The sequence below is a fragment of the Atractosteus spatula genome, chromosome 3, assembly GCF_055471065.1.
Source record: "Atractosteus spatula isolate fAtrSpa1 chromosome 3, fAtrSpa1.hap1, whole genome shotgun sequence".
NCBI lineage: Eukaryota > Metazoa > Chordata > Actinopteri > Semionotiformes > Lepisosteidae > Atractosteus > Atractosteus spatula.
Window position 1 is genome coordinate 47,441,518 of NC_142708.1, and position 24,687 is coordinate 47,466,204.

Genomic DNA, 24,687 nt, shown 5'->3' on the forward strand with positions numbered 1-24,687 from the left:
AAATCTCATATGAGTTCTACTGAAGGCATGTGGCATTTACGGTCAGATCAGACAAAACTTAAACCTTATGATCTAAATGCAAAGAGTTCTGTCTGTCACAAGCCCAACACTCAGTCAGCCAGTGCAACCATCCCAATTGTCAAATGCAAAATGCAAGTGGTGGCAGCGTCATGTTATGGGTATGTTTCTCATCAGCAGAGAATGGGAAGTTTGTTAGTATTGAAGGAAAAACCAACAGTGTAAAGTACAGGTGACTTAAACAGGAAAACCTGCTTAAGGTTTCTAAAACAGGGGGAAATATTCACATTTCAGCAGGACAATGGTATAAGTAGCCTGAACAGAAGTCAGTGAATGTTCTTGTGCAAAGTCCTGACTTGAAATGCATAAAAAATGTACAGTGAAGCTGGATGGTTGCAATCCTTAAACTATCACCAAAAGCACCGTTTCACTAAAGAAACAAGGAAATTCTATAAAGAAACATACACGTGTGCGCAGATTTTATAAACACTAAAATCAATTTCAGGCCATTGTTTGTCTTCGCTCTTCTTTTCAGAGTATTCCTTCTGTTTCCGATGCATCAAGGGTGCTTAGTGCTCAAACATCTCTCCAGCTTTAAGGGCTTGAGTAATTCATTTGCCAAGACTTTGCCATTTTTTCGACATTCATCGGTCTTCATTCTGATTCTTGTATTGCTTTAAATCCAAATGAAATACAACTTATCATTTTTATTATTACTTATTATATTTTCTCACTACATGCTTCACCATCATTCTAGCAAAAGGAGAACTCAAACTTTATCTCTGGTATTTATTTTTTAAAAAGAATGTTTGTCAAAACTTAAAAACTACAAAATTATATTTTTTTAAACTCTGGCAAAGTTGTCATTGTCATAGATGCAAATCCTATAAGCGAGTCAAAAACACAGCACATAATTTTGTAATAAATGCAAGTGTTTGCTTCTCAAGGGTACAAGAGTTGATTATTAATAATATGTTTTTTTCTCCAAGGTGGAGGACAAACTCAGAAATTAGTACTCAAATTATTGTACACAGAATGTGGCACTCAAATAAATGCATATTTCAAATCTGCACAACTTACATATTTAAATAAATAAATCAATAAATTAAATGGTATAATAGTAGTTCCAATAACATCGGGATGTCAGTGAATGTGATAAACAGTTCATTTATGGATGATTCTTATTATAATGTTCACTAGGGGAAGAGGTTAGCATTGCTGGGGCCCTGGGTTCAGTTCCCTGGGTGCTATCTGTGTGGAGTTTGTATGTTCTCATACTGTCATAGGTTTCCGCTGGGTACTCCAGTTTCTTCCCAGTCCAAAAACATACTGGAAAGTTAATTGGCTTCCGGTTAAATTAGACCTAGATGCAAGTGTGTGCTCATCTGTTGGCCTGACCTGTGATGCATTACTATTATTAACAACTTACTGGCTTTAAGTACCTTAAAGGTCCACTGTGACCCACTGGCAAGTGTTTTGTGGATTCCAGACCACTTGCTGTGAATCTCTTCTCTAACACTTCATTGGGGTAAAGATGGCTTACATGAGCGCAGAGTTAATGTTAAGCAGGGCAGGCAGTAAATAAACTATCTGTGGTGATAAAATATCTGGAGTCATTCCCTTTTTGGTTTCCCGGCCTCAAGACTAAGTGCCACATCAGGAATTTCACAAGCGGAATTCTACCACAAAAGTTATAAACAACAGGACTGAAATGCATTACTATATAAAGTCGGAGTGACACAGATTTAGACTGTTTCAAAATAGACAGGATTGCACAGTTAATGTGGAATGCAAAATAATTCAGGCTCCAGCAGTACAGATATACAATGCAGGAGGAATAGTATTTCACCCTGTAATCTTTTGAACATATAATTTAAAGTGCAACTTACAGGTTAGACTTTCACAATTTGTAATTGCTCAAACTTGTTCAAGAACAAAAAGACAAATAAAACACTTGAGTGTAGAGTGATTAACAACCCTTAAAATGTTGACATGAAGCAAATGAAGAATTTTTTGACTGTACAAAATCAAGCTTGATTCCACTGTGCTACATAAAAAACATTAAGGTTGTCTCGCCCTCAACAATTAAATAATTTTAATGTAAGCGTGTTTAATAGAGTGTACTACATGTGATGTACAGCATTAGATTTTCTATTACAACATGTACTGTACACTAGATTGTGTACCATTATATATTGTCTTCTAAAGGAATATGTATAATAGATGTTTAATTTAGTTTATAAACTCACAAACGAACAATTACTGATTAATTTTAGTTTGTGGCAATTGCCATATATACGTTACCATATATAACTGATTTAAAACAATTATCAATTTTGATAATTTTTTAACTTAAATCTAGCAAGGCAAATTCTAAGAAATACAACTGTCAGTTTGTTTTAGATTTTTTAAATTTTAATTTTAATTTCAAACATTATAAAAGTTAAAGCACAGCAATAGAAGCTTAATGCTATTGATATACCAAGATTTAGGAAACATATGTTTGCTTTGTGGTATGGTAGAACTTTTGTATGTACAAGCTCAGTGCTGTGCTTAAGGATAATCCTAATACTTTTCATTTTCAGCAAGCTCCAGGATTTATGCTGCAGTGCAGAGTATGTACTTAAGGCACTAGAGTACTGATTAGAGAGTCATAGGGTCAAATGTAGGGAAAAACTGCCGTTGTACTTTTGAGCAATATACTTCACTCATATTGCTCCAGTAAAGGTCAAACTGTATAACTTGGTCTCCAAGTCATATTGTGAAAATGAGAATTTGTTCAACTTACTTTGTAAAATAAAGCAATAAGATAAATTATCTAAACCAATATGATGTAACAGCACTATCCTTATTGCAGACCACAAAAATCATTATCTTCAGTCCCCAAGTCATCAAAAAGTGAACTACAAAGCACAGTGATGCAGAATGTTAGGCACTTTATCAAAAACGCTAAAAATGTAAAAGAATAGATATTGGAGATCTAATCTTGCATTTTATGAAAGAGAAACTGAGTAAGAAAGAGAAAGCTCCACATTGCATGATTCATTAAGAGGTACCAGATAATATATGCAAGTGGACTGAAAATCAAGTAAGGTAGGTAGTAAAGAGCACCAATAAGGGAAAAAAATCATTAACTGATGCGAATTAGGTGAATGAATTTAGATCAAGAAATTTGATTCTTGCATAATCGGTAACACTCCCAACATCTGCAAACAACACAAAAAATGCTAATAACAACAAATATAAAAAGTACTATTTTACCATTTATGATTTCAATAAACTGATGTACATATTTCAAAATTACAAAACCAGTATATTTTGGACAGGAAGCACTTTATTCATTGCTTTGTCTCTTATGCGGTTAAAACCCCATTCCCTGAAACCCGTCAAGAAATGGATTGAGATCCTTGGATCAAAAATCTACTAACATTAAAATATGAGAGGTTGAATGGCCTCCTCTCCTTTATAACATAACATGATTTTATGAACAGCTGTTATTATTACTAAAAGCAAAGTGCAACAGACATTAATGGAGTCAAATGCAGCAGCAAGTATCAACATGTTTACCAAATTAACTTTAAAATTTAGCCAGATGCCAAATGTATTCCCAGTGCCAAATTCCACATTGAAAAATCCAAATAAGTACAGTCAAGTACTATTGTGCTGCTGAAGTATACTAACACATCAGTATTTCCACAGATTAAACAACTGAATGTGCATAAACAGCTGACTCAGGGAACATAAAAGGTAAAGGACTTGCAAAAATAAAACAAGAGGCTCAAAGACCTATAATAGACTGATCCAAAGGAAGGAAAATATATTTCAGATCTTGGATCTGAACAAGGATATATTCAAACCTTTAACATCAGCATTTAGTCTGTGTGTTGTAGGGCTCTATCAGTTTTTGCCAGAATAGTTAGAATCATGCAACAACTGTATGACTCAAGTGAATGTGCAAATAAAAAAAAACAATTATTTATTTTACATTAAGCTGGAAGAAAACAGAAAAGTGTAAAGATTTTTTTTGTTAGAAATGCTCCAGAATCAAGCCAAGCCATAACTATTTGAACTGGCAATAACTAAAGAACTTTAGGCCATGTTAGTCTCATGAAAACCTCAGGGGGATATCACAAGAAAAGTCCTGATACTTTATTAGCTTTAGCAAAGAGTACTGTGCAGAGTACTATTTTGTACAAAAAGTAGTGTAAAAGCACCACCCTAAAGAATGACTACTAAACATTTATCAAAACAACAAATTATCTATTAATGCAATACTTTCATTTTGCTTTATGCAGCATTTGCAGTGCATGTCTAGCTTGTACTAGCCTTATTGTCCACATATTCATTTAGTTTTCATTTTCACTTCATCTCACCTTTTAAATTGCATGAGTGGATCTTGTACTACAACAACGGAAATCTTGAATATATTCTAAAGCATTCTGGATAAGGATTTCTGCTAAGAAACTGTGATAATTATTCAATTGTCCAAGATGAGTTTGCATGATATTTCTGTGTCAGCATGGGTATCTTACAGGGACTTTAGCTTCCTCCCAGCCTTAAGGACATCCTGGCTAGGTTAATTTGCACTTCAAAACATGTGCATGTGCATGCCACCTTCTCTGTAATTGAATGGTGTATTCCCACCTTAAGACCTATTCTCCCAGGATAGGCTCCAGTTTACCATGATCCTCACCAGAATAAGTGGTTTACTGAAAATAGACAGATAGCTGATCACCCTATACTTATTTTAATTTTGTTAAACTCTGTTGGCTCCAAAAGCTCAGCATGCACCATCTGGCTCAAAATATCATTCAATTATCTTCCTTTGTCGGGGTGAACATAAGCAATAATATTCAGTAAAAGATTTAAAATGCACTGTGACAAATATATTCTAATATTCTAATATATGGATAATTTATATACAAAGTCTTGATTTTTAGCACCAGGAAACAATGTTTAGAAATGAGAGGAGGTAATTTTATTCATCTAACATTTAATTTTTAGCACATAATTAAGCTGAGGATTTCATACAGCCACTTCTTGAAAGAAAACAGGGTATAAGCCTTGTTTCAGACTTCCACATCCCTTTGTTTAAAGACAGTGCAGCCTGTTCTCAGTTTTAAATGCATTTCCCTATAGATTCCATTTGTGTGCTCTGGTTCATGCTTCATTGTGGATTCCTAGGAGCACGGCGTTGATTTTGTCAAATAGTATGAACTGTATGAAAATCATCTTATAACAAATTAGCATTACAGACAGTTCAGAATTTTACATCTGTGCGTTAATCAAACTTTGAATTAAAAAATAATGCATTTTATATGATATGCTAGGAATTGCTAGAAAATTATTCCAGCTAGGAATTGTGTACCCATCCACTGTTAGCTTAAGTCAGTTTTAGATCTGTCAGTATGTTGCAGACACAAAGTAATGGGTCTTAAATTTTCACCTCTCACGGCCATGATCACACTAATCTCTTGTCCGTGTTCTCAAAGATGGTTTTCCTAACTCCTACATCAGAAAGACTACAGAAACTAAAATTATCCTGCAGCTAGGATCACATCTTTCCCCTTCTCTCAACGACAGACTAATTTTCTTCTAAATTCTCTGTATTTATTATAGGTTTCATTTCACACCTAACTTCACCTATCCTGTCTTCACACTACCTGATTGGCCACTCTGTTCCCCTGCTCTCGCCTCCTGCTCCTTCTCTCTCCCACCTTTTGTTCTCCCGCTACATTACCTTTGCTTACTGCCCTGTCTTTCTCACACCTACAGAAGGCTCCACTGCTGAAACATTGTTTTCTTTCTTCTCTTTTTAGCACGGAATAAACCTATTACTTGTATTTTGTAGCCTATGCATGCTGATGCAGCTACCCACCTGAACTACTTCATCTTAAATTTTAGTTTGTTTAGGCATATCACATCTTCATTGTCCATATTTCTGAGTTTGCTTTAGTTGATCAATTGAAACATTCTATCAGTTACTGCTCTCTTTCCCAGAAAATGGGTTTGAGGAAAGGGAAGTTGTAAACAGTATTGGGCCTTCAGTATTTTTTTTACAAATCCTGACCTCCCTTGCAATGACTATCACAAACTACTTAACTTTTTCCAATCCAAAAAAGTTTTAATTTTAATTTCATTTTTCAGTGGCAAATATCATCCTTCTCTATAGAATTGTTTGGAAAAAACTTTTTACAGCCTCATACTTCATGTATCATCTAGTTTGAGAGAAAGCTACACTGTACAAAAATGAAGGGATGATTTAGTACACAAAGCATAAACGACTTATAAGCAGCATTCTGCACAACTGAAAGGGGCTTTTGTCCAATATGTACTCTCACAAAACTATTCAAAGAGTCCTCTGCGAATGTATGAAATCAACGTAAAACACCACCACATGAAAGCAAAATGACTTTGAAAATAGGACACAATATGAATCTGCGTCATCATTATCATCATTATTGTCATCATTATGCGTTATCATTATTAACACCATGATAAATATCAAATAACTCAATAAACAGATTTGATCCCTTTATCTCACAATGTCCTAAATAGAGCAACAGCTATTTCCTAAAATGATTTGATGACCTTATACAAGTCTTTAATGTGTGACCCTGTTGTATCAAGCCCAAGGTTGCCATTATTTCAACATGACCAGACTTTTAAAATTCCAAATATTTATCTAAATGCAGAAACGTTACTTCCTTTTGTTTATTATAAATGATTTTGTAACAGAAGTGAAACATGAAAAATAAACATACTGTATGTAAGCAGAACACAACTCAGGAGGAAATAAGGCCATTTTTACTGAATAAGAATAGGCAACCAAACCTTTAAAGTCACCAAGCAGGTTATGCTCAACCATTCAGACAATCTATTCTAGTGGCATTTCAATAATACCATAATTTCAGACTTTCCTACACACAAGAATTTCTAACACACTTGCATTAAAATAGACATGGAAGGAGACATATAAAGCTACAGAGCACGCCAGCCACTCTATTTCCTTATTAGAATCTATGCTCAGGGCCATTTGTTTGCTTTATCATATTCTGCATCTCTGTTTCTAAAAAATTAAAAATGTCTGATGAATGTCTGGAGAGGGTGCTTTCAATTTACTCCTGGCAGGTTGCAGTATCCTTCTGCTAACCATCTCCTCGCTATAAAAATACAAAGGTCAAAAAGAAAAATAATAAATGATTCCTTGCATTTGTATACTACAGCGCTTTTCATAACAGATTCCAAAGCGTGTTCACATAGGAGGGGACCCACTTCATCCACCAGTGTAGTAGAGAGTTAACAATACTCTTATATCTACATCCTTAATCTTAGTTTTATAGTAACAGTGACCATAAAGTATTTATCATCAATTACATATTACCCTTATCAAATGATAACTGTGATGTTTTGTTATTGTTAACCCACCTGTTTGTGAAATTTAGATATCAAATTCTATCCTTAGTGTTGTAGGTGTTTAAGCTTTCTTCAACAGATATACATGCACTTTCATGGTACATCATAACAAAACATATTCCATTGAAATGTAATGAATTTTATTTTCTTTTAAATCCAAGAAACAGTACCAGAAAGAAAACTGGTACACTGGTCAGTCAGTTTTGATGCACACATGCATTACTCAGGATATGCCTTGAAGCAGAGAAGAAGCTGGACATAATTATGTATGGAATAACTATTTTTTTCTTGACTAGTTTCTGATTCATGGTGTATGGTGAGAGAGAGATACGTGAGTTTCAATTCTATCCAGACATGGATGCATATTTTAAAAACATCTGGAATTTGACAAGTATTTTTTTGTTTTGTTTTATGCCCACCTGATTAGGAACCACTAATTTTACGGCTACAACTCCTAAGCTCCACAGTGCCATTCACAAACAAATTAGTGCTTGACTCAATTCCATTCAACCCTACTGGAACGCAGACAATTATGTGCTGCAACTTAAAAAAATCCCCACCACAGTTATGTCACAGTCCAGGTATGAATAGGTGACAGCTGGATCAAAGGGCTCAGCCTCTGCTCTAAGCAAAGATCCATTCTGGCTGAGTAAGTCAAGAGTCCAACTTTATTTATTTTTTTTACAATAATTAAAACCGAAGAGCCAGAACTAAAAAAATAAAGCCCATGGTCAACATACAAAGAAAAAATGGAGTGGTGGATTTATGAAATGTATATTCATTCTAAAATCAACAAAATGCAACACCACGGTAAAAGAAAAATTACCAAAAAACTGCAACTCACACAAAAAAGAATGTACAGCTAATTACAAAGCTGTGAAAGCCAGAGAAACATCCAACCTCACTTTGGAGTTTTTCTTTTACTCACTATGTCATCTGGTGAGACATTTTATGTCAATAGCCCTTTAAGCCTGTGCACTCAGCCTTTTTTATTATTATTTTCATCACAGACTCCATTATCTTCTAAAATGATCTAATGGAAATTATAGAGTTGTTAAAATATCCCACTGTTGGAAAAGATGTCCTTCACTCACAGTTTACAAGTACAAAGGAGAGACTTGATCAGTTAATGTACCCTGAGATTTGAATGGGCCATTCCAGTCATCTGCTTGTGATGTAACTTCAACTAATTCAACAGGTAAAGGCCGGAGAAAGGTTGAGCCTAAGACAGCAAGTAACACAAACAAATGAATTATGAATATGGGTACTGTTTTAAAACGATCACATTGTTAGCCACAGACATGCTTTCAGAAGTAAGTGCAAAGGACATTCAGGGTGTTTACGATATATGAACCGAATGACACTTTGTGGTGTAAAAACGTGTTGAAAACAACTCTTGACAGTCTTCTACTGATGAAGCAGAACTTGTGCTGATGTTTATGATAACCATCAAACATGGATCCATTACATGAATCACTCCTAATTCCAAGCTATTTTAAAAGTAGGCTGAAACTGCCAACTCTAATGACAGAGTTAACCTCCTGCCTTTAGCAATACTGTTATTTGTTCTGATAAGTACACATTTTCACAGCTCTTAAAAGTTTTGTGCACTGCAGTAGCACTTACTGACACAGGAATTATCAGCAACTGCAAGCCCTGGTCAATTAAAGCAGTCCTTCTGTTGTGAAGCGGGGTGCAATTTGGACCACAAATGATGACTGTTGGTAATCTGTGCACAAACTGTATCTTCTGCCTGATACAATATGATTCAAGAGGGGCTTCTGCCCGCTTAAACCAATGATCACCATGTGCACCACTAATACAGAAGGTGAATCAACATATTGCAAGCCCACTGGATCACAGGATATCTGAAAGTCTTCACTATTCTCAAAGCTCAGCTAAATTAACCCAGAAAACTGAGAGGCAAAAATTCCCTAATACATCAGGAGACATAAATTGGCTGTAATCCCACAGATTAGGAATAGTGAATGCTGTCTGTACGTATTACAGATGAAATAAAAAGTAGTAACTTCACATCTAGCTTTACAATCAGATATTTTTCCACTTTTCTTGTGTCTGCATATTGAGAAATGTAACTACCGTATAACAAAAGGCCAACCAAACAAACTAAAAACAAAAACAGACAATCCTGATGTTTTAGATATTTATTATTGTTGGAACAAATTATGGAAAAACATAAAAAACAAATCAACACTGAATAACCCCAGAAGTCCTAAAGGAAAATATTTTTATTTTTTTTTGGATTGCAAACAATGGCCACCAGGTGTAAATGATGAATAGCTCCATATCAGCTTTTTAGAAGTTGTGAGCCTGAACTAATGACATACCTTCTGTTTATTACTCTAAACAGCAAAGAGCCAACACAAGAGAAGAATAATTTTGAATCAATTTTTTAGAGATCTGAATCTACTTTAAACTTCAAGAATAAATGTGGAATTACCAATAGTGGAAAACTGTAAAAAAAGTATGTTTATAATTTTTAAGCTTCATTGTAGAACTTTAATTTTGAACTTGCATGCTTTATAAAACACCTAATATAAAAACCAAGATAATTCAAACATACTCTGATGCCATTTTCAAATGAACAAATTAATAAAAACATACCTCATGATATGACAATTCTCTCTTCCACTCTTAATTTAAACAAACAACCATCACGAACACATCACATTAATTTTTAAAAATGTAGCAGAGGTGTAAGAATTAAAAACGTAGACTGAATTTATCATCTTTTATTCTTTTTAGCTTAATTTTATTTGTAATAAAATCAGCAGTACTGTACAATTTCTTCCAGAGGCACCAACCCTTTTAGGTAAAAAATGTCTCCTATTTATACACTTATAAGCATTTTCACATATTTCCACCTGTGCCCTTGAGGTTTTGCTACGTGTGAACTTTTTGGGTCAGTCTGTCAACACTTCTCAGAAGACTTAGTACTTGCATCACATTTGCACACAAACTCCTCAAGACTACAAAGGTTGTTAGAGTTTTGTTCTTACATTAATACTTAGCACTGGTCAACTAAGTGACTGTAGAGAAGCATCATTCAACAGCAGTAAAACTATTGCTAAATCTACAACATGTCTCTCTTCCGGTTTTAGGGGATAGTCGCAGATCACAGCAGTGATATCAATTCAGCAAGCTAAACCAAGGTTTTATAGGTTAAGAGACACAAATGTGCAGGTACATTACATAGTCATCTATTGAAACCTTGAAAATTAAATTCACATTTAACAGCTTGACAAAAAATGATCAATTAAACATCTAGGAACAGGATCCCCACTTGCCTCATAAACCAGAGTGAAATAATTTGTTGAAACAGAAAATTACTCATTTCAAAAGGTAGTACCATTAATGAGAACTCATCCTAACATTCTAAGAAAGGTCACAAACAAGACTAAGACATCTGTTCCAGTTGCTTGTTAGGTTCTTAGTCGTCTAAAGATCCAAGAATTATATCAAATAATTTCTTAAATGATTCCAGTGGGTCAGCAATATAATTAGGGGTTTTGTTCCAAACTCCACCAGATTTCTAAGAAAAGAAGTCTCTCATGCTTTCAATCTTGAATGATCCTAAATTTAATTTCAAGCCAGCACAAAATCAAACAGGAGAAATTGTACATTTCTTAATGCTGTTGTTAAATTTTAGTTATTGAAGATGGTCAGCTCTATCAGGATTTATACATAATATGAAGCTGTTTTTCTTAGTCACTAAGAATCTCATAGATATGATGCTCCCAAAGTGTTTTATGTTGTCAGTTTTGTCAGCCAAAACTTTTCTATAATTTTCTCAATCTACCACACAGCTGAGGGGACGATGAAACACATCAGTGGGAGTTAAGCTCAAAAACGATTTGCTGTGAGCTGCAAAATGACTGTGTGGGGGTACTTCAGATTGAATACCACATCTAAAACTGCCTTTCAAAGGAATTTCCTTATTCATTATTAACCCCTCCAGCTCTAAAGGTCATTTCTTTGAGCTGAAAGCTCTTTTTCCTCCATCTCGAATGAGTAACAATGTCTTTTTAACTTAAGCTGTAGATCTTCAGTTCTTCAATATTAAGTGTATCACTCATTGTCAATAAATGTTCATTCTGCCTTTTTATAGAAGGCATGCTAATAAACAAAAATACAAATTATCCTAAAGTGCTAACGGAAAGGAAAATAGTAGGAGATTAAAAGGGTATTATAATACAAAATATGGGTTGCAATGTGAATGTGTATGTGATTAGTTCAGTTTTTTTATCAATTTAATTTTTAGTTAGGTGCGACGTCTGGATATGAACAGTTATTGTATATATATTTAATTTTTAGAGACAAAAACTGGACTGCAAATAAAGAAAAGGTAAACTGGCCCAATACTGGTGAGTATATTGTCTTCCAAACTGTGCTGTGATTTAATAAAAATGAGCCTTCTCTTGTGTTATTTCTTTTCCTTTTATTGTATCACTGATTATAGCTGGCACTTTCCTATTTTATTTAATACAATTTTTTAATAACTCTTCGCTTCCACAGCTGTAACCAAAACATTGTCGCTATCTCTTGTAAATTATAAAGCCCTTCATTCCTTTGCCACTGTATCAGTTCCATAAAAGTCATAATTATACGCAGATCAATAATAAATACTTAATATTTTGTTTTCTCGGTTAAGTTAAGAGTGAACTGTAAAGGCTGCCCCAGGATCTAGACTCAAGGTTGTTGAGAGGTATGGTAAACACAACCCTGATGGATTTTCTGAATAAAATTAGGAAGTCCAAGCTAAAGTCAGGATAGGACAGAGGACTCAGGTGACTTGCAATGCTTGTGACTTATGGCACTTTACATATGATGGAATTCATATGACCAACACAGAAAACATGTCAATAATGAAGGAAACAGTGAAGGGTGGAATGGAAAGGATTACGAAAGAGAACAATAGCATACACTAAAGGTACAAGGAAGGCCAAAAGCACAAATTCTGATGCAAGCAGAGGTCATCCCTATTGAAAGCTGTCAGATTCATGTAAAATTTCAAATAACGTGATTATGTTATAACAATAAAATATTCAAGAGATGTTACAAGATGAAGCAAAAGATTCAAATCCAGTCCACAAATGGCTGCTGTTAGCTTGGATTTTGATTAGATTTTAATTCTTCAATACATAATTGATTTAATCTAAACAAGTCAAACAACCAATCCGGGGTGAGTTTCCCAAAAACGATTAATCTTAGAGACTAACAAGCGACTTTACGATGTACGTACGTATGCGTCCTGCACGACGTCTTTGATTTATATTATATTTTTTGGCACGCTGCCATTGTTAAGAATCACAGTGTTTCATGAGAAAAAACTGTTGTTATTTATAGTTATTGGTGTATTGGAACTCAATGGAAAAATTAACTACTAAGCTTGGCATGTGTCACTCAACAAATACAGGATCTATAATCACATTTTAAAACAAGTAAGTCTAAGCTTTACCGTCAACAATCACGACAGAACATAAAACAGTATTCGAACTTTAAATATTGTATCGACCGCAGGTTTCGGTACAGAATGGAGCAGGCGTGGGACTCAGGGAATGGGGTTGAACAACACATTTATTAATTCGAATCGGGACAGGTACACACAGAGGGACAGGGGTTACAGCGCTGCACCTACACTAACATACACACAAAGGGAAGAGACTGTATCTCAGCCTCCATCTCACCATATAGTCCGGTATTCCCCAGGTGCTGTTCTCAGCCTGCCTTGCGTGCGCATGGCTAAAGCACCCTGTGTGGCGCTACATTATAAATAAATGTTAGGCCCAATGATTTAAGTTAAATAATGCATTGCTGCATTTCATCCTGAAAATAATATCATCTAGTCAAGTATAAAACTTAGCCTTTCTTTTTAATTAAGTGTATTGTAACAGATTGGGGTTCTCTGGGCATGTGCCCTCGCAGCTCCCAAACAAATACAAGTAGAGGAGAAAATACAGATAAAAGAAAGAAAACATAAAAGAACAAAAAACAATTAACTGCCAGCGGTAATGAGGTAAATATTTATGTAACCAAGTTATATTTTTACATATATCAAATGTTTCCCTTGCTTTGGCATTTTTCATGTTCTTTATGGAATTTAAATACAATGTAAACCCCACCTCAAAAGTACTAAAAGAGGGAGTATTATTTAAACATTTGACTTATGAATATGACATTTACCCAAGATGACTAATAAACTAATTACTGTATAAATAAATGTTCTTTTTTCAAATTTCCTCTTACATAGTACAACAAAATATCAAAACCCTTAATATAAAATCTTAGTATTCTATATTTCCAGAGAATTCCCATGTCGTGAATTGACTGTGCTCTGTCTGGCGATCTCTGTCGCTAAGGTTGGCGCAAGAGGTAGCCAGTTTATGAAGCACTTAGTGATTAACGAGTGGGTCGGGGAGCACGTAGATTACGAAGGATTTAACGTGCTACTTAGGTTACGATGGGTTTTGGGAAACACTCGTAAATTAACGACCGATCTTAAGAGCGAGTTTATGATGTTCTTAGCGCTACGATGCTTTCGGGAAACTCACCCCCATTACTAAGTAGTTAATAAGTAGCACACCAAATTCATCATGCAGCAATTCATCTTATTTTGTCTGGAGTTGCTCATCACTAATATACATACAGCAAAGCATGAACCACCCTCACAAACTAGTGGCAGGACAGTGCTTGGGACAGTCAATCCTTCTCCAGGTAAAAAACACAGACAACCGTTTAGACTCCAGCTAGGCTTGCTGTTGATGTCCTTTAAACTCTGAAATTTATAAAAAGGCTAGTCACCTTCAGTTTAAGAAAATAACAGTTGCAAATACAAAGATCAAAGAGCCACTGGATCAAGACAACTGCGATACAGAAAAACGCCTTTGGTTTTCTCCATAACTTCCAAACATTCACTGCCTTTTCCAAGATCACCTTAAAAATCCATTTCACTAGCACCATGGCACAGCCAGTTATTCCACAGAGAAATAAATTTCTGAGACAGAAACAAGACGCACATGATTAAAAGTTATTAACCAATGTCAGAAAGATATCTTTACTATGTACTGAAGTTAAAGAGTAATTATCAAAACTTGTCATTTTTACAGCTGGCACACTGATGTTTATTAAAGACATGATACAGATAAATGCATTATGCTGATTAACATCTGCCATCAACTGGGCTAATCAATAGAGTAATACATTTCTTTTGATGATCACTATGCCAACAGAACTTCAGGGGTCCAGGGTCCAGGGTCCACTTTACTTTCAGCAGGAGATAGTATACAGGTTATATAACTAAAATATAAATAATTATTCATAAAGATGATATTCATAGAGGTAAATAAAACAATTTTGTGCTACACGCCCACATACACACACCAACCTGTAAAATGCAGAAACCTCATTTTTTCCTCTCTTGCACAGGCAACAATGGGAGAGAAGGCGAGTCTTTTGTAGCTGCCTTACATATCTAAAAAATAGCAAATGCAGTGTACACTCAAGCTGATGATCATATGCAAAATAACTCACGTACCTCACATCATATAAATACATATTTTTTAAAAATCCTACATAATTATTTTTAAGAGTAATAGGATGGTTTTACAGCTTCCTATTTTTTATAGTCAGAAGTTACGCTCACTTTGTGTGCACTTCTTAAGGTGTTTACAGCGAGTATACATATTTACAGCTGAATGACTTTTTCTTTTTTATTTTAATGATCTATGTATTATTAAAACTCAGTACTTATTCATTACTGAACATAACTGTATTTCAGATTAAACACATGACGAAAAGTGTTCACTGACGGTATTCAAATGTTGCTTCCTAGTGTAAGGTTTACGAACGTGTAACAAAGCTCACTGGGTAAATCATCAGTTAAGAACTCTATCCCTAAATGAACAGAAAACTGGATGTGTGGCTAATCTACTACAATTCCATAAATCTTAAAATCTGACAAAATATTTAAAAATTTAAATTTAAAAATACACTTTAAACAATTAGATCGTCCTGTCTCTCCCCTTCAGATATCCCTCTCTGGCATTGGAATGCTTCCCATACAGTACGTGGGTGGGACGCAGACTTAATTGACCTCCTGATAAAGTCTCTCAGGCCAGCACTGCACCAGCAGCCGAATCCGCCTCAGACACAATTGAACAAACTGCCCCCCCTCCCCCTTAACATGGCGACTCACTATACAAAACAAAATTTGACGATGATGTCCATACTAGAGAAAAGAACACTTACATTTTAAGGCTATAAAAGCATTAAGGTTGTTCTTAATTTAGCTTTGTGTCGTTCCTAATCCATGATATTGTGGAGGTTTAAAGAACAAAAAAAGAATTAAATGATCGACTACATAATTATGGTCCTTTTATTCTGAGATAGACTCAGTAAATCACAGAATCCAATGACACCTATGCAACAAACAAGCGCACCTCGATGTAATATTTTCGACCACGGAAAACAAATATACTCCTGCTTTTCTCTTTGAGTTGTTTGTAGGGGATAGATTGTTTATGAAAATACGGCATTATCCAAACGTGTTACAGAACGTGTTTCAGTTTAGAGCGTTTCATTACAATGTTGCATTGTACAGTAGACGCACAAAACAGCGACCACTTCTTTTTTCTTTGTTTCTTACCGGTATGTCTATTTTAGCAAAAGTCGAAACAACTGACGCTTAAAAAGTTACCAAAGCCAATAACTAGTTATTTAATCTGCTAACAAAAATAAACAGTTGCACAATCCTAAACTTTCAGCACAGGAACAATAACAGTTTCAAATTAATATATTTTTCGATGCTTACCACTCAGGATCCGCAAGAAGTTCAGGTATAGGGAATCATTGCCCGGTTAGTCCCGTTCTGTAGTTATGTCGGATGGACGTTTTAGCTAAAAGATCATAAGCAGCCGTGCAAAAAAAAATTACGCCGTAAAGTTTCTACACGTTAATTCCAGTGACAGCGTGTATTGTTGCTATTCCTTTGTTTGCAGTGGGTTTTGTTCGTGTTTCCTGATGGCTTAGTTGTGTTCGGTTAATATCTTTTCTACAGCTCGGTAAGTCCCAGAGTCGGGATTCGGGAGGGGTTTCCGCTTAAAGGATTGCTCAGCCTCTCTCCATAGGATAATGACGTTCACAGCACGGCCTGATGAAGTACTACACAATAGGATAGACATAGGAAACACTAAGGAGAGCCCTACTGGAAAGGCTAGCACTTACAATGCTATCACGTCCAGTGGTAAAGTCAGCTTCAGAAGCACTCGATTAATGTTTTGTAAATTCCAAATGCAATGCTAGGGGGCGTAGCTTACAAAACATGATGATCCAGCACTGTGAACGATAAAGGTAGATTAGCCTTAATATTTCATTATTTGTATTATTATTAATAATTCTGAAAAACCATCTACAAGAAATATCCAATTAATGTGCAAATTTAAAATGTTCTTTTAGAGATGGTTTGTTACAATGCAGTTATTTTCTAATAACACTAATTATGTAAGTATGCATGAAAAATAGTTATAACAGATCTTTACATTTTTAAACATTACAATTACTTGACGATCTCTTTTGCCAAAATAAATTAGCTTTTATTTTGTAGTATGTAGCCTTGGAAAAGTAGTGTTTAAATGAGAAATTTAGAATATCACAGACTTGATAGTTTAACTGTTTATTTTGGTAAAAGATGTGGGGAAAAAACTATTCTTGCTTTTTTATTACATTCTGCTGAATTGACCTCTTGGTTGGTACATTTGTTGAAAAAATGGTCACAAAATAAGTCACAAGTCTAACAATACACTATTAGTGCAAGGTGTTCTATAATACTGGGAATTATCACAGTCAGCTGGAATCAGCACCCAGAAAAGCAGTGCTTGTGGCTCTTGACTTCAGTCAATCTGAATTCACGTCTATCAAGTCATACAAGCTTCTCTGCCTGTTCACCTTGAGAAAAGCAAAAATGTCATCACAATCTCTACCTCTTTTTTTGCAGAAATCAAAGGTTATTCCTTGTCCCTGGCCACTTTGGGATGGATGCCTTTAAAATGCTTTAGTGGAAGGCTGTCCTTCAGTCACAAGTGTCGACACCAATGGAAGAACTGTTTAAGCTTCTTGTTGAAGCGGCTTGTCGGAACAGTTGTTTACCATCTTCACTGCAGTAGACAGTCACAGTGGAGAACAAGGACTCTTCTCAATGCTGAAACTATGGACCTTGCAAACAATATCTCGTAGTTAGGAAAGCATTAAGGATCTACCCATAGTCCCTTTTTAGGTATTCTGTAGTTTCTGGTAGCAAACTAACCCCCCAAGGTCCTACAGTATGAAGTACTTCCCTGCTGCCTCAAGTACTAATGGCTTTATTGCCTGACTCAAGCTGCCTCAAGGTTGGCTCTTACAAAACAGAGTGCTCATCCTACATACAACAGGGGTATGGGGGGCCAGATTCCCGCTTGATAACATTCTGGTTATTACTGTATATCCCTTTATAACAGCACTAGAGCAAAACCTCTTCTGAGCATCCGTTCTACTGTCCAGGAAGCTAAGGGGTAATTTGTCCTCATGCTTATAGTAAATGAATTATATAACTTCCTTTAGTAGGACGTGATTCCAAAGGCTGGAGGCCATTTGACCTATCTTGATGGATTGGTAGCTAGTACTTTATTAATCTGACGATTTCATCCAGCTGTTTCTTGAAAGAATCCAGGGAATTAGCTTTTATGTGTGGTTTGCCTGTTTCTAGCATTTACAATCATTTGTATAAGGAAGTACTTTCTATTTTTGTTGCGTCGAGCACTTCTTTGTAATTTACACTTATATCCTTGGGTACTTGTTTTGTTACTGACTAAGAAATGGTCTCCTGTAATATGCTCTGCTCAAGACTATAGAGATTCAATTTTTTTAACCTATCTGTACATTACACACTTTTATGCCAGAAGTGATTCAGGTTGATCTTTACTAAACTGTTTTCAGGACATAATGTAGTGACAACAATTGTACATTATATTCTAAAAGAGGTATAACTACAAGATTGTATAAGATTAATAGTATCTCCTGTAATTTATTTTTTTAAAGATAAAAATAAACAGAAATGTTCATCTCCATCTGAAACTGTCTATATTCATGATTATTCTTGTGTAGCTCAGTAGTGATGTGACTTTCTCTAAAAAGAATCTTTGCTTGAGAATATAAGCTAAATACTGATAGAGAAAGTTAGACGCTGCAGTTAATTGAGGACAGAAGGCTGGAAAGTGCAAAAGAGGACAGCAGGAATTACAGAAGGACCTGCTGTGTTTGAAAAAAATGCATGCATCTGGAGAATTAGGATTTGCAAACACTCTTTGCCTAAAAGGCACAATCTTTTGATCATACTTTGTTGCATCAGCCCATTCATCTGAATGGGTTTGAAAATCACAAAATTTGTATAATGTTTTCAGCCTGTGTACAATCAAATTGTTTTAATTTGACTTAAGAGCAAATGCATCTATTTTTGCATTTTTTAAGTTTACTTCTTACTTAAAAAGGTAGATATTGAATGTTAATTCACAACTCACATAGTGCTGTGACAATTCAACCATGAACACCAAGAAGCTTTTGAAGCAAATCAGAGATAAAATGGAAGAAAGGTATTGATATGATGTTTTCTTATCCCTTTTAATACAATTACTATAGATCCATCATTATGAAGTCAAATGTGTAGTATACACTACTACCCAAACACTGCCAAGGCCAGGTCACTTTCAAAATGAGCAGCGTGGCAGGCATGAAACTGGTTAGGGATAGTACATGTAGCACCAACATAATGCTGAAAGATTTGCAAAGTTCCATGTGGAAGAAGTTAGTCACTGTTCATAACTTGACAACATCCCAGTCCCAACACTAAGCTGGCCTGTGTGGGTGAGTGTCAAGAAATAAGCCTTCACTGAAAAAAGACTCTTAAATCTCAAATGGCATATACTGCTAACACTATATGTGACAGAAGGTTTTATGGTCAGACAAGACAAAATGGAACTTGTTGGCCTATATGTATATTCAGATACACATGTAGATATGCATACAATCCCATACAGCACATTACCCAGTCAGTATCATGTCATGGGTCTGATATTTATTAACAGCAGCTAGCAAGCTTGTCAGGGCTGGTCGAAAAATAGATGCAAAGTAAGGAAAACCTACTTGTGTTACCACAAGAATCTAAAAGTGGGTTAAAATTCACCCTTCAGTAGGCCAACAACCTGAAGCAGAAGCCCAAAGGCCAAAGGCAGTTCTCATAAAAGTATACTGGGGAATCTGGTTGGAAGCACATTGGTGAAACAGCAGAAATAAATCTGAAGCTGGATGAGCTCTAGAAGAGTACATGATTTCTTTTTTCAACGCAGAGAAGTAATCCCAGTATATCAAAAATATATCAAAGAAAATTGCAACATTCTACAATACGCGGACAGATGTTCCAGGACTTCTCTTTCGGCTTTTCATGAAATGAGAAGGGAATCCTGCTAAAATGCTTTTGGTCTTTAATAGTTACTGATTTAAAAGTTGTTTTTGTCTAGTTATTCTTATTATAACTTGACAAAATATTACTTTTCAAATTTATTTGTAAAATGAAAACGATCACATTTACTGTATACACGTGTATATACAGTAAATATACATATACAGTTTCAATGTTTTACAGCAGTTACTTCCTCTTAAATGTACAGAAATGTTTCTTTTCTAGATTGCAAGTAAGTTTGATCTAATATTTTTTATATTTTATATTTACATGTTTTTCTGGGATACCATTCAAGTTTTTTTAAATAGAAATGGGACTTTTCTAGATACACCTATTGGTGATTTATAATTTAAGATTTTGAGGAGTACAAAGACACAAGGCACAGGTGTCACAATCACCTGGACAAGAGGTGGATAATTACTTTTGGAAGGAACAGCAATGAAGCCCTCCGAGTTGGACTAGGACGGCAATGATCTCTTGGTTGTATCTAGTACACTGTGATGTCATGGTACTAAGGTCATGCTCTTTTAAGAAGCATATGTAGTCTCAAGAAAAATAAGCTTTAATAAATAAGTGTGTAATAAATATGTGTGAGCATTACCCTTAGTTCTGAGCATCAAGGTACAAGGGAACATTGTACTATAGTACATGACTGGTAACACAGAGCTCTGTAAACAGCTTGGACAGCTAAACCCAGAACGGGATTGTGGAAAGACCTATGAATTCTTGTTGCCTGAAAATTATGACAGGTGTCTGTTTGTAAGGAACTGCAACTTTACAGAGCCCCCAGAATGAGTGGTGTTGGACATTTGCATCCTGAGATGCAGAAAATATGTTTTTACTGACATCTTGTGGAGAACACAACTAACATTTCCTTCACATTTTCCAAAGGTAATCATAACCGATTAATACTTGATTGCATTAGCATAGTACTTTTCATCCCAGTGGATGACAAAGAACTTCACCTATAGGAGAAGAATCACCTGGGTGAAGCATGGCAGCTATTATGTACCAGCATCAACATTACACAGTAGGTGAAGAGGATAAGTGAGAAAATGCTTGGTGAACCTTTAAGACAGATTGGAAGGTTAAAGTAGAATTTAGCTAGGACACCAGGTAACACTGATAATCTATAGATGTGTTATGTCATCTTTAACGATCAAGTAGTCACAACCTCATATTAACCTCTCATATGTACAGTACAGTATATGCAATATTGGAGTATTGGATTTGGAAATTGTGGTCCAGAGGGAAAACAAGTACTGGTCCTCCAAAATCACAGACAGCAGCAGCCTAGTTTTCCTAAGAGGTCCCCCATCCCAGTAATGAAATACACATATTATAGATTGACAAAACTACCATAAAGAATCAAATTATATTAGATTCAGGTGGATGCTGAACATCGATGGTGGTGGAGGAGAGTCCCCATTACCTGGAAAGCGCTTTGAGTGCGGTGTCCATTACCTGTAAAGCGCTATATAAGGGTAAGCAATTTTTACTATTATATAAATGTATCAGATATACACAGTACCATGGCAGCATGGTAGCCCAGTGGTTAGCATTGCTGCCTCACAGCGCTACAGCCCTGGGTTGAATTCCTAGGGGTGTTCTATCTGTGTAGTATTTGTATGCTCTCCTCGTGTTCTGCTGGGTACATTGGTTTCCCCCCATAGTCCAGAGTCATGCAGGTACAGTAGGTTAATTGGCTTCTGTAAACCTGTCCCCGGTGTGAGTGTGTGTGTTTATGTCTGAGTGTGCCCTGCGATGGACAACGGCTTGTCCAGCATGTATCCCAGAGCTTTCCAGGTAGGCTCTGGCTACTCTGCAACCCTGTATTGGACAAAGCAGTCAGAAGATGAGTGGATAAACACAATGCCTTCATATGCAGTATCATTTCTTCCATAGTTCTTTGTTTCTTTAGCACAGCATACCGTTTACTCAGAATATAAAAAAATATATTGAAGTGTTATGCCACTTCATCTGAATCTGTGACAAATATGAATCTGTTTTGTTCTATTGATTTAAAAAATACTGTTTTAAATGCAGTGGAGCGAAAAGTACAGCCTCACATATCTAGTTGTTTTTTTTCTAAAATGCAGTAGTGCTTTATAATATTTTCTTCAGTAACACTTTTGAAGTCTTGTGATATCCTCAGGGATTCTTTCAGCAGGATTTCTTTTGTGTATTCTCTGATTCTATGTGGCACTTCTCTTTCTTTTCCCCCTGATCATTCCATTTACTTGAATCAACAATGCTGAGATCTGGACTCTGCTGAACAGTTTTCTTTTATAAATTTACAAAGATATTTAAATGTCTCCCAAGCTCTTAATACGGCTTTCTGGAAAAACATTTTGAAGCATAATGTAAAATGTAACATATTTTAGAATGCTCTGGTGCTTCCAGGGAGGAAAATATGATTTCCAAACTGTTATCTACAGTATCTTTTCAGTCTTGCCCTTAGACATCTTTATGCTAGTAAGTTTTGTCTCTCTCTTCGATCCTTTCAATACTAACCAGTGGAGATTCTATAAATGGAACGGAGCATTTTTCTGAGCACTGAGAGATTTCTTATGTGTCATTTGTTTCATTGTCATCTGTACTCTATCAGAAAACTTTTTATTTTGTTAACCCAGAGCTCTTTCTGGAACCACAGTGCACTAGCTGATATTACACATAGGGATGGATTCTAGTCCATCACAGGACACACACACACAATTTAGAGATGCCAGTTGACTAAGCCAGTATGTCCTTGGAAAGTAGAATGAAACCACCACCTGGTTTCAACATCTGTTGAAAACTCACACTGAACACAAGGAAACCTATGAACTCCACACAGAAGGTGCCCCAGTCCAGAACTCAACACATTTTCCAAAAGCTGTAAGGCAGCAGTGCTAACTGAAATGCCACTGTCCAAGAGAATGTTTATCATCTGTTTCTGAGGTTATATATGTTTAAGTATATTTTGAGTGGCAATGAAAAAAATACTGTCAGGACTAATGTAGCATAAACTGGGAATTGTGGAGGTGACTATAGTGTAGTGCTAGTGGGTACTGGGTGGTGGTAATAGCATTAGAGTGATAACTGTAGGAACTAATTTAGTATTAGTAGGGGCTGAATATAGTGTTAGTAGGTACTGTGGGAACTAATGCAGTGTTAGTGGGTACTGTGTTAGTGGGGGTGATATGTTACTGTGTACTGTGAGGACTAGTGTAGTGTTAGTGGGTACTGTGGGTGAATATAGTGTTAGTGTGTGTTAGTGTGTACTGTGAGGTGTGAGGACTAATGTAGTGTTAGTGGTTACTATGGAGTGAATATAGTGTGTACTTTGGGGTGAATATAGTATAACTACTGTACAGTATATCGTAGGGGTGAATAGTGTTAGTGGGTACTTTGAGGTGAATATAGTGAAATTACTAGCTGATGTAAATACTAAAGTAGTGGTAGTGGGTACTTTGGGGTCATTATATTAGTGGGTAGTGTGGAAACTAATCTACAGTAGCATCAGTGGGTACTGTGGGGCTTGATAAAGTTTTAATCTGTACAAGGTTCAAGAAAATATTAGTGTTTGTGGGGACTTCATACATTTTTACTATGATTTACAGGAAGATTTTATGAAGAGTTCACCAAACTCCACAGTCTTGAGTTTAGAAAAAAATCGACATGACAGAAGTGATGGTGGTGCAATGTATAATACTTATACTTTAGTAAGAGAAGTATGTTGTTGATCTTTAAAGCTAAATTCTAGTAAGAAAGTGTTATTCTACAGTAAAACAGCAGCATTTAACTTTTACAACTTTTACAGAAAGGCTTTATATTGGAAAGCAAATCATGAGAGAATGATTGCATTGGGGTCAGTTAGATATGAAATTACTAGCTGATGGATAATTGCTTTCCAAAAATATACGTCTAAAGGTACTGAAGGACATTCACATGCATTCAGTGGCATACGTGGCTTAATACCGGATCAAAAAGATTATTGGTAGGAAGACATTTCAGGACACATAAAAAGAACCAAGAAAACATCGGGAGATGAAAAGGAAAACAGTATTGTGATGAAGAACAAAAAAGAACAAGATGGCATGTCAAGATAGCCTGCTGCCATATCGCCCAGCAACACACAACTGGCAACCCACAAAAGCTAAACAGGTCAGTACCTGGATGGGAGACCTCCTGGGAAAAACTAGAAGAGGTGTTAGTGGAGCCAGTTGGGGGCACTCACCCTGCCATTTATTTGGGTCCTGATGGCCCAGTATAGTGACAGGGACACTATATTGTAAGAAGGCACCATCCTTCAGATGAAACGTTAAACCGGGGTCCTGACTCTCTGTAGTCATTAAAAATTCCAGGGCGTTTCTTGAAAAGAGAAGGGGTGTTACCCTGGTGTCCTGGCCAAATTTCGCATTGGCCTTTACCAATTATGAGCTCCTAATAATCCCCATCTATGAATTGGCTTCATCAATCTGTTCTCCTCCCTACTGATAGCTGGTGTGCGGGGAGCATGCTAGTGGACTATGGCTGCCTTTGCATCATCCAGGTGGGGCTGCACACTGGTGGTGGAGGGAAGTCCCCATTACCCGTAAAACACTTTGAGTGGAGTGTCCAGAAAAGTGCTATATAAGTGTAAGGCTATTATTATTATTATTATTATTTAGCTATACAGATACAGCAGCCAACGAAAAATAAAAGTAAAGGTGTCTGTTTATACAAATAAACCAAATGTAAATATTTAAAGGTAATAAAAATAC

The 24,687-nt window shown here is 35.9% G+C and overlaps 1 protein-coding gene across 2 annotated transcripts in view; it reads right to left on the reverse strand.

Moving 5' to 3' along the window:
* fer (fer (fps/fes related) tyrosine kinase) overlaps positions 1-16,538 on the reverse strand; it is a 130,308-nt gene extending 113,770 nt beyond the window's left edge. Inside the window, exons 1-2 of one of the 2 annotated variants that reach the window (XM_088911989.1) lie at positions 16,265-16,538; positions 14,840-14,926 (exon numbers count right to left, since the gene is read on the reverse strand). The gene's annotated coding sequence lies outside the window, so the exon portion shown is untranslated. The remainder of the gene's footprint in view (positions 1-14,839; positions 14,927-16,264) is intronic. The other variant, XM_088911990.1, reaches the window with a different exon arrangement.
* Positions 16,539-24,687: the final 8,149 nt, after the last annotated feature.